This window comes from Silene latifolia, chromosome 8, assembly GCF_048544455.1.
Source record: "Silene latifolia isolate original U9 population chromosome 8, ASM4854445v1, whole genome shotgun sequence".
Lineage (NCBI taxonomy): Eukaryota > Viridiplantae > Streptophyta > Magnoliopsida > Caryophyllales > Caryophyllaceae > Silene > Silene latifolia.
The window spans coordinates 74356430-74368877 of record NC_133533.1 but is presented as its reverse complement, the minus strand read 5'-3'; positions in this window follow the sequence as shown (position 1 = coordinate 74368877).

The window sequence follows — 12448 nt, the reverse complement described above, 5'->3', positions numbered from 1 at the left end:
GGTTGGAATGCATTAATTGATATTACGGTCATGGTCGGGTTCCTTGTCCGGGCCCACAACCTAACCCTTTTCGACCAATTGGCTCGTCTCGTCGACGTGAGTTTTCTCATCCCCGTGTTTCGAATCCCGATTGGGTCAAGCATACCATTGACGTCACACATTTCTGTTTCGCCAAAGAGCTTTCATCACTCTCGAGCACGAGGCTAGGGAACCCTCCTTATACATTTTGTTTGGATTAGTATCCCTCTCGCAAATCGGGGTTTGATTGCTTGGTGTGTAACCCACCCTTTTAAGCCAAAACCCGTGTCAGCATAATGCATAATATAATGAACTGTGAGTGCTTATGTGCTACTTGATCATAAGTCCTTCCGTGTCATTTTCAAACTTTCAAAAACACCTTTTTGCGCCGTTATAATGACCATTTCAAAACTCGGTCTTTTGCCGCCTGTGCACGCCTTTCTAGGCCGTCGTAATGACGATTTTCAAAACCCGGTTTTTATAACCACTTTAACACGCCTTTCTAGGCCATCGTAATGACGATTTTCAAGCCCGGTTTTTTAACCATTTCAACACGCCATTCTAGGCCGTCGTAATGACGATTTTCAAACCCGGGTTTTTATAACCATTTCAACACGCCTTTCTAGGCCGTCGTAATGACGATTTTCAAACTCGGTTTTTTACAACCATTTCAAATCACCTTTTTACGCCGTTATAATCGCCGCGTCTAGACACGGATTTTAACCCGTTTCGCGCCGACAATGGCTCTTTCAAAACCCGAGAAAACCACACACCCTTTTCTCGACACACTTTCGAGATCCCGAGGACCATGCACCGTCCCCGAGACCTCTTCAAACATTTCAAACTCGATTTTCAAAACATACAATTTTGAATTTCAAAAACCGTCTTGGGAGGCAATACCTTGTTTTCTAAGCCGATTCAAACTCAAAACCGTCTTTTGCAAATAAACTTAAGACAACCCTTTCAACTGACCGACTTGCGGGGATCTCTATCTTCGGAAGCCGTCCACAAAGTGACGAATGAATCTTTTTGAAAATTTCTATTTTCGAAAACTTCAGTCCACCATTCCAATTCTGCCTCGTGTCTATCGAGTCGAAGCAAACGTACTTATGGGTCTTTACTTATGAGTCGTCTCACCACGAGACTCGTCCAATGGTGTCACGCCGCTACGTTGGACACGTGTCAAAAGTTCGGTCAACACCGTCACGTCATAAATCGAGTCAGCACCGAGGTACCACACATGGTCATCCATCGTCTTGTTGAGTCTAACCTTTGTCTCGTCCTTTGTGTTGTCTGCATTCAGTCTTCGAACCGTGTCGGATTGAGTTGTAATGTGAGCCATTTTTCTGCCTCAGAACCATGTCTTGAACTTCGTCCGTCAACAGCAACAACAATGATAACAACAGAGATGTCACGATCGCTCGGCTAGCCACCGCTGCACCGCTCTTAAGGTCACTCGGATCGTGTCGAGACCCGTATCGACACCCTGGAAAACAAAGAAGCTGGAGAACATAATACTCCACCTTTGACTGAAACTGAGAAAAGGCTCAAGCTCTTGGAAGAACAGCTCCTAGCCCGAGGTAACAATATCCATCTTGAGAACAACCGAAGGTTCGAACCTGTTGGGGATCAACTACCTGACAACTTTACCCTGACTGATGTGCCCAAATTCAAAGGAGTGGAGGACCCGTTCAATCTTATCCGAGCCTTCAAAGACTATATGGCCATAAAAGGGGTCAAACAGGAGCTCATCACCGGGATCTTTCCATCCTTTTTGGAACCGATCCCTCGCCAATGATACTACTACCTCGATCCGAAAAACCTTACTACTTGGGATGAAGTCGCAGTTGAATTTGCTAACCAATACGCTGACAATGTTGAAATCCAAGCCAATACCCGTACCCTTGAGGTCCTAACCCAGAACGACAAGGAGGGATTCACCGAGTTCTTAACCCGTTGGAGGAGGGTAAGTAGTCAGCTGGTCAGCAAGCCGAGTGAATCAACTTTGGTGGAAAAGTTTGTCAACAATCTCCGCCCAGTGTATGCCAACTTACTGAGGTATCAAAATATTAAGACCTTCCAGGATCTGCAAATTCTGGGGACACGCATTGAAGATGACCTCCGGAAGGGTGTCTTGGCCAAGACCACTGGCAGAGGCTATCAGGGATCCACATAAACTGGGTCTCGCCTTTACGGCCAAACAAACAAAATTGATGAAGTCAACCTCGTTGAACCATCTGCTAAGAGAGCTGAGGGCCCCCAGAGAGTGTTCACTGATATAGGGTCAACTTATGCAAGTGCTCTGAAGAGGCTCATGGACCAGGGAAAGTTACAGCCAATCAGACCCACCCCGGATCCGACCGATGCTAAGAAATCCCGCTTCTGGAACCCCAATGCCTACTGTCAGTACCATCAAGGGAAAGGGCATGATACAGAAACCTGCTTCAAACTCAAACACATCATCCACGACATGACTGAGAAAGGGGATTTGCCTTTACCCCCACCGACTAAGCCAAAAAGCAAAACAAACCCTCTCCGAATCCACGCTATCTCCAAAGATGAACCCACTCTGGACTGCTCTCACCTCATCCTGCCAATTGATGACGAGGTGAACACCTTGGAGAAAGATCCCTCGGACGGGGTATTTGTGTTCAGTGCCTCAACTATGCTCACCATGTTCCAACAGGTTGAGGAAGCCATAGCCAGCCTCTCCACGAGGATTACCCGACTTGACGATGCCTACCACCGGCTTATCTTCAATCCTCCACCACCACGCCCGAGGGAGAGTCCCCCGAGCGCCCAAAACTACCCTCACCAGGACGGATTGCTCCCGCGACCATTCTGGCATGCACCTCACAATAATTATCTTTACAATAATCACCCTCACAATAATCATCCTCACAATAATCACCCTCACAATAATCATCCTCACAATAATCAACCCCACAAAAACTACCCCTACAAAAATTACCCTCACAGAAATGTCCCTCACAAAAACTGCCCACCAAGGAATACCCCACCAAGGTGCCTTCGAGATCCTGAAATCAATGGCATCTGGAGAGATGATGTTGAAGATGTCTATATTGTCCCAGGGAAAGAGAAAAGGGCGAAAGATATCGGTCACCTTACCCGGTCCGGACGCCCCTATCAGAACCCGAACAGTTCAACGGTCGCTCCGACAACAAACGACCAAGCCATCCCGGAAGCGGACACTCAACCAAGAGTTCCTGAGAATTCGATCCTCAAGCAGCTTCAGAAGGCAAAAGCCGAAATCTCAATTTGGCAACTGATCGCGACATCCTTTGAGCATCGACAGGCTTTGCTACAGGCCTTGGGAAAATTAACTGTGCCCTCCACCTCTTCCCCTGAAGAAATAGTGGCACATATGACGAAGGACGCCCCTGACTTGAACAACCTGGTCATCTTCTCTGACGAAGATATCCCTCCCTTCGGAGCCAATCATAACCTTGCCCTGTACATTACCGTATAATGTCTCAAGAAGAATGTACCCATGGTCCTTGTAGATGACGGATCTGCAGTAAATGTCATTCCCCTCAAGACTGCTCACAAGCTGGGTATTAAGGAAGCTGATTTGGTCCCAACAAATCAGGAGTACGCGCCTACGACGGCACTCGTCACAAGGTCGCAGGGCTTATCACTCTAACTGTCGCAACCGGACCACTGAAAAAGCAAACCAGTTTTCAGGTGGTCGACATCGACGCCTCCTTCAATATGCTTCTGGGACGTCCCTGGATTCACGCCGTCAAGGCAGTTACCTCAACTCTCCACCAAACAATCAGGGTCCTCTTCAACGGGAAAAAGATCACGATTCCGGCTTCCCCGATCAAAGCTGTCATAAGGAAGGGAATAGCCTCCCAGACCATTGAGGAAGATGACAATGAAATATGGGGATTCCAAGCTGTGAACGCCATAACTGGTGAATCAACCCCCTTTGATTGTGACCCGCTTGCCAACCTCATGGTCATTCGCATCATGATGCGCCAGGGTTACTTCCCGGGTTTGCCCCTCAATCCACTAAAGAACACCTTACCTCCCTTGAAACAGGCTAAGGTCCACAACATTCCCTTCGGACTGGGATATGAACCTACCGATGAAGATATCTAGGAGATGAACCTCCTAGTTCGGAAGCGCAAGAAGCACGGGGTTATCCTCCGTCCATATCATCTGACCCTCAACGGATACTTTGTCCCCGAGGGAGAATCAGAGCTCTACCATGGCTTTCCGGAGCCGATCTATGACTCTGTGGCCAAGACCAGGTACCCGGGTGTGGAAGTCTTCCACGACTGCTACTTCATCCCCGACAACACCGAAGCTGCATCAACCGAGTCTAACCCGTCGTCATGCCTCGATGGACAAGCTGTCACCCTCCTCTTTGGAGAGGATAACATCAAGCACCTCGACTATGAGGACATTATCAACATCGCCCTGAAGGACTACCGATATTACCCAACTGCCTTGATCTCCGACACTGACCCGGAAAAAGCTACACAAGGCTGGAGGAAGACCGTCAAGTGGACCGATCACCGAGGCCGCATTCTCAAGATCACAACTGGAGAAGGCCCTATGTTCAAAGAGGGAAATGGAGAAGAATCTACATCTGAGTCTGAGTCGGAGTCAGAGCCTGTCATAGCTCCTAACACTCCTGATGTACCAGTCAAGGTACCCTTCCCACTATTTTATCACAAAGTCGTGGCTGATTCAGAGGCTGAGTCTACTAGGGTCATCCCCACTCCCATGAAAGGTGACAACCTGGAGCCTGTTCCAGGGGCCACCTCCTTTGCTGTGTCGCCTCTGACTGAGCACGGGATGTCTATCCTCTCCGAGCTTTTCGCTCGTGTCAACTTAATGAACGCTAAGTTTGCTTATGACTCGTCTCAATTTAACTGCAATGCAATTCTGAATGACTATGAGGAATTTGACTTGAGTGACTACCCACCTCACCTAGCCCATTAACGTAGGAACCGACAACACACCTCAAGAACTTAGGATAGGGAGAACCCTGGACCCCTCGGAAAGACAATAGTTCATTACCCTCTTCCACTAATACAAGGACGTATTCGCCTGGTCCTACAGAGATATGCCTGGGATTGACAGGGAAATTGCAGAGCACCGGATACCCATTAAGCCCGGAGCTAAACCTGTGAAGCAGAAGCTGCGTCGGATGCGTCCTGAATGGGCCCTAAAAATCAAGGAAGAAGTGGATAAACAGTTCAAGGCTGGTTTCATCAAAGTGTCTGAATACTCTGACTGAGTGGCCAACATCGTTCCGGTACCGAAGAAAGACGGGAGAATTCAGGTTTGCGTCAACTTCAGGGATCTGAACAAGGCGAGTCCAAAGGACGACTTCCCTTTACCACATGTTAACATTCTGGTAGACAACACTGCCGAACATGCTCTCCTATCATTCATGGACGAGTATGTCGGGTACAACCAGATTGAAATGGCCGAGGAAGACATGCATAAGACTGCATTCACTACACAGTGGGGTACATATTGCTACACGGTCATGCCTTTCGGCCTCATCAACGCCGGGGCTACCTATCAAAGAACCGCTACCACTCTCCTATATGATATGATGCACAACGAGGTAGAGGTATATGTCGATGACATGATCGTCAAGTCAAGAGAACAGGACGGCCATATCAACGCCCTTCGAAAATTCTTCGCTCGTCTGCGGAAATATAACACGAGACTAAATCCTCAGAAGTGTGCATTCGGGGTCACCTCCGGAAAACTCTTGGGACATGTCGTCAGCAAAAGAGGCATTGAGATTGATCCAACCAAAATCAAAGCCCTTCAGCAAATGCCTCGGCCTAGGAACGAGAAGGAGATTCGGGGATTTCTCGGTCAGGTTCAATACATCAGCCGCTTCATTTCCAAGCTCACCATGATTTGTGAACCGATCTTCAAGAAGCTTCGCGCCTCCGATCACACCGATTGGGACGACGACTCTCAAAAGGCCTTCGAAAGGATAAAGGAAATCCTATCCAAACCTGCTGTCCTCATGCCACCTCAACCGGGGATTCCTTTATCCTTATACCTGACTGTTACCAACACAGCCATGGGAGCAATGTTAGCACCAACAGTCGACGGCGAAGAACAAGCCATCTACTACATCAGCAAAAAATTCATTGTGTACGAGACAAGGTACACCCAACTGGAAAAGACATGCCATGCCCTAGTATGGTCCACAAAGAAGCTGTGGCATTACATGCTCAGCTACACGGTCCACATCTACTCCAAGATGGACCCGGTCAAATACATCTTCGAAAAACCCGTACTAAACGGAAGGCTATCTAGGTGGACACTCATGCTGTCCGAGTTCGATCTCAAGTTTGAATCCCTCAAGGTTATTAAGGGAAGAGGAGTTGTCGATTTCCTAGCAGAAAATCCCGTCAACGAGGATCCAACGACCGACACATGGTCACTTCCTGACGAAGACATCCTTTGTGCCGATTCTGACGCATGGGACCTATACTTTGATGGTGCATCTAATCTGAGAGGCTTCGGGGTAGGAATCCGCCTAATATCACCGGAGGGAGAACACGTTCCGATCTCGGTCAAACTAGACTTCGCCGTCACCAACAATGCCGCTGAATATGAAGCATGCCTCATCGGCCTGCATGCAGCCATCACACTCGGCATCAAGAGAATGAGGGTCCACGACGATTCCTCGCTCATCATCAATCAGGTGTCCGGATCATGGAAAATCCGAAGTGACGGCTTAGCTCCCTACCAAGCAAGAATCAATCAAGAGGCCGAGTTCTTCGACCAAGTCGACTACTTCCACTTGCCACGAGAGGAAAATAAATTTGCTGATGCCCTGGCAAAACTTACCACGCTCGTCAACATACCAGACGACATGACATCGATGCCCCTTTGTGTCGAGAGAAGGAGCGAACCATCTCACATTTGTGTCATCAATAACGACGAGGAAAGCCATGATGAACCTTGGTACTAAGCCATCCTCAACTACAAAACCAAAAACGAATTCCCTCCTAACTCTGACCAAAGAGGACAAAGAGCCATCCGTTTACTTGCATCATAATTCGTGATAAACCAAGACCAATTATACAAAAGAACACCCAAGGGCCAAGACCAATTATACAAAAAAAACACCCAAGGGATTCTCCTCCTTTGCATTGACCATCACAAAGCCAAAAAAGTCATGGGAGAGGTACACGACGGAGAATGTGGCCCTCACATGAGCGCAATGATGCTTACCCGAAAAATCATGCGGCTAGGTTACTACTGGACCACCATGGAAGCCGATTGCCGTAACTACGTCAAACATTGCCACAATTGCCAAATCTTCGCCAACATACAACACATACCACCATCCCTTTTATACACCATGACGTCACCCTGGACTTTCTCAACCTGGGGCATCGACATCATCGGGAAAGTTAACCCGGTGGGCATCAAGGGGCATTGTTTCATCCTCTTCGCCATCGACTACTTCACCAAATGGGTGGAAGCGCAGTCATATGCAGTCTTGACCGCCAAACAAGTGGTCAAGTTCATCCAGAACAACATCATTTGCAGATATGGGGTACCCCATGAAATCATCAGCAATCAAGGCTCTCACTTCCGGGCGGAAACTCAGGCCTTGCTGGACAAATACAAGATCAAACGACATCGATCATCCCCCTACCGTCCCCAAGCCAACGGAGCGGTGGAGGCAGCTAACAAAACTCTCGTCACCATTATCAAGAAAATGCAAGACAACTATCGCCATTGGCCGAGCAAACTCCCATTCGCACTCTGGGGATAGCGAACCTCTGTAGACACCTCGTTTCTGCACCTCCCGGCAAACACCCAGTGATGATTGGGCCGCATGTTTAGCATATGTCGCGATTTTATGACGTTTCATAAATCGGTTAATAAAAGGTAACTCACACACTTGTGTCTACCTCATGGTCGTCATCTAGGTGTCATTACGGTCGTTTTGGCAGTAATTAGAGTACATTTGGAGTCCGGGTCAAAAACCGTTTTCATTTCCTAAAACCGTCAAATCCCGAGTCAAAGCATTGTGCTTATCTACCTAAGGTTAGGATGTCAGAAATGTCGTTATTATATCTCATTTTGAGTCACATGTCACTTCTTTGGTCTAAACTTAAAGTTTACATTACAAAATGTGCATTTCATTTAGTTAAAATGACAACCCGACCTTTAGGCCCGTTTTACGAGGTGATAAAGACTTTTTTGGGTCAGGCCTATTTCACAGAAAGTTCTAGATCTCTTTCTTAGCTTTCCAACGCCACCGAAATCACCTTAATCCAAGTCTTGTAGAGAAAGTTATGCCTAAAATACGACAGGCTATCAAACGCGCTTTCTTGCGCAGGAGGAACCCGTTGAGGAAAGGACGCAACAAGTGTTGCGCCTCTTCCAAAGGACGCAGCACCTGCTGCGCCTTTTCCTCAAGGTTTTCTTTTTGTCCAAGTTTCCGTGTTTTAACCTAAGTCGGTTATTTCCGGATCTTTCCTTCCGTATCCTACTCTTACCATAATTCCGTCGTGTGATTAGTATAAATAGAGACCTTTGGTCTCACATATTTCTCACGCGAGTGTCCGCCCTTCTCTTCTCCATTTGCATTCTAAGACCACGCTCTTGCTTATTGGCGCCTACATGCTTGAACTTTCGACCACGTAAGCTCGGATCCTTCCGAGTACCAGCCTCGTTTTGCATGACCGACCAATTTGACCAACTCCACCACACCATAATCAATAATTCAATTTATTTTAAATTCTTTTTCAAGGGCACTTTCATATTTGCATTTAAGATCGAGTCGAGTTACCACTAAAAACCGATTTAGTTAAATCTCGCGACGCTAATATGTATGTCTGAGGGTGTAAAATCCCAATTTTATTTAATGTATTTTTTTAATGTATTTATTTTCTGTACTATAATTAATGTAAGAATTTATGTCATAAGCATGCTCGAAACCGTCTTTTGAAACCCTTTTTACGGAAATAACACAGATCTGACGTGGGGAAGAATCGCATCAACTGATGCGCCTTCTGGAAAGGGCGCAGCATCTGCTGCGCCTCTTCCAGGGGCTGCTTTCAGTTGATGCATTTCTTCTTCTTCCTCGGGTTTTTGTTCCTTTCGTCTTTTATTTTTCTTTCTTCGTTCTTTCCCTTATTTCACCTAATAATTTTCAAATTAGTTTTTATGAATCCATTTCAGTAATTTTTGACTTAAATCCCTTATAATTAATATTTGTGGGTTTTCGTCACAAATTCAAACTCGCATTTTAGAGACTCGATTCGTTCATATCAAGTCCCTTGATTTCGTCTTTGATACATGTTTTAAATCTGTTTTCTTCATCAATTCGTAATCTTTTGTTTCCACCATTAACTTCAAGTTTGTAAATAAATCAATTCCAACATCGTAAATAATATCTAACTTATAATAATTCGTTTTAAATTGTTTTCTTTCACTTCATGACGATCCCATATGCATGTAAATCAATTAATCACTTCTACTCGAGTTACCAATCAATAAATCAATGTAAATTAACCAACGAACATTAAAAAACCGCGAGTCTGACTTTCACAGTCAGAACCCAACTCAAGAACAGACGCAGGAAGTGCTGCGCCTCTTCCAGAGGACGTAGCAGATGCTGCGCCTGTTCTGAGGTGGTTTCTGCCTCTGAACTCTTCTCGTTTTGACGTAGGGTTTCTAATTAGGATTTTAATTAACCATTATTCTTATTATCACCATAATTTCCGTATTTCCCATATTTTCCTTATTTTCCCAAATTTTCCTTTTCTTCATATTTTCCTTATTTTCCAATTTTCCTAATTTAAATCAATTTCCAATTTCCTTATTTTTCCAATTTTCTAATTTTCATTTATTCTTTTATTTTATTTCTAAAACTCTTTTGGGCATGTTTATGACGTAAATTCAAGTTTATCAATTGTAATTTATTTTTTTATTTCGTATTCGTATTTATTATGTATGATTTATTTACTAGGCATTCACATGTAATTAATCTAACATTCACTTCGACCCCAATTTATGTGCTAATTACTTGTTCACCGACTTAGTTAATTTTCACATGTTAGGATTAATCTAATGGATGTTGCATTGCATGCATATAATCGACAACATATCGAGTATAGATAACTTCCTTAATCATTAGTAGAGGCCGCTATCGAGGCGGGCGGGATTAGGTGTTCGATCAAAAGAGCTTCATAATACGTACCCTCACCCCTTACTCCAGATCTCTGTGAACATCTGTCTTCATTAGCATCCACGAGAGTCATTCTAGACATAGAATGCTAAGGGTAACGAGTTCATGGTGTTCATGTCACTACTTTGTGTCTTGACATGACACGAGGTATTCGAACGGTTTCCAATTTTCCACAATAAATTTGTGGCGACTCCACAAATGCAAACGCTTGTTCCCAAGCGCCCCCGTGGCCCATGTCCACCACAACCTCCATTCGAACACCGACGGGCGCCACACCCTTCTACCTAGCATATGGCATGGAGGCGGTTCAACCGGTAGAGTTAAAGGTCCCATCTCTGCGCATCCTACTGGAGAGTCAAGTCCCTGAGGCGGAATGGACCCGTCAAAGGTATGAACAACTCACACTTCTAGACGAGCGTCTACTCAACGCCTTACACAACTTCCAGCTATCCCAACGACGTATACAACGGGCATTCAACAAGAAGGTTAAACCCAAGAACATCAAGGAAGGCGACTTGGTCCTCAAGTCGGTCCGAGCACCGCTACCCGTCGATCCGAGGGGAAAATTCAAACCCAACTGGGCCGGGCCATACCTGGTCAAGAAAATACTTTCGGGGGGCGCAGTGAGACTGAGTGACCTAGACGAGGAGGATTTTACAATCCCGACCAACCTAGACCAACTCAAGAAATACTACCCTTGAAACATAGCAACCAACGACCTCAGCCTAGTTTTACAACTAGCGTTCACCTTAACCCTTTTTCAAGTCAAGTTCCTCAACGCGTTCTGATTTGAAATTGCATGTTTTATCGAGTCTAAGTTGCGGCACCTTACCCGTTTCGAATGTCCTTTGATCTGTCAAAGGCAACATCCATTTGCACTAAAACAAACAAAAATCTCCTGAACTACGAGCATGGTTTGATTTCACCTCTTCAGGTGGATACGTAGGCAGTCCCTCTTATACATGAGAGATACAACCACAAAACCCAATCAAAAATTTACAAAACATTTCGAACTACGATCATGGTTTGATTTCACCTCTCCAGGTGGATACGTAGGCAGCCCTTTCCTACACAGGAAGGATACAAACCATCCCCATAATAAAAAAAAACCCCATACAAAAAAATCCCCATAAAAAAAAAAGAGAAAAGGGAACAACATTCCTTTTTCCCCACAAAAAATACCAAAAATAAGTCTTTCTCCCATCCCAAAAATCCCACTTTCCCAAGTGCAAACGTTTAGGACGATTCAAATCGAATTGCCTTTACAAAATGGATGGAAGAAACGAGCGTTCACAATTTCGACACGAGTAATCCTCTTATTTAATTAATAATGGGAGGGATTACAATTTCAACAACAAATAAAGCTCGACGAGTCTACAACTTGTCAAAAGCTAAGGTTTCAGCTAAAACACCTCACATAATAAAACTAGCACAAAACACACAAAACATAGCTAGTACAACATAATAAAAACTCACAACAATAATACAACATAATAATAAAATGGGTAATGGAGGTCTTCACTCTTCCATTCTACCCTTGCCATTTCCCTCGGGGTACATCTTCCCCTTGTTCTTCTTGTTAGCCCGCCTAGCACGGATTTCCTCTTCAGAACGGATCCTCAACGGATCTACAACGGCAACGGCCTCCGGTCTAGTGCAAGACCCCATGTTCGGCCCAAAACGAGCCCATGCACGGCCCACCATGTTCTTGGGACCCGAGCTTCTCCCCTTTGGTGGTCTCATCACATCGGGACTAGCTCCATCAACATAATCCTCAAAGAAGGCACGGTTGGCCTTGCCAACCTCTCGATACTTCAAGTCGACAACCTCGTCCTTACGGAATTTGGACCTCTCTTCCAAGGACGGAGCACGTGACCACTTGACATAAGCGGGAGTCACCCATGTCGTGGCAACGGGGTTTGGTACCTCCCAAAGCGGCCGAGTAGCCCACCATCTTTCGAAGACCTCAACAAGCTCAGAGTTCCGGAAAACATTCTCTTGGACAAGGGTATCCTGAGCGGGCACCTTTTGTTGACGCCCCATTTGCCTCATGAGCCTTTCGGGATAAATGAAGGAAGCAACCTTTAAACCCACCACCATCAAAGAACGAGGACTAGCACCCGAAGCGGGCAGCCCCGTGAAGGACCTCAAGTGCCACCATGGCACCACCCAACAGATGTGAGAACCACCCTCCTCCGCCAATCTTGGGGG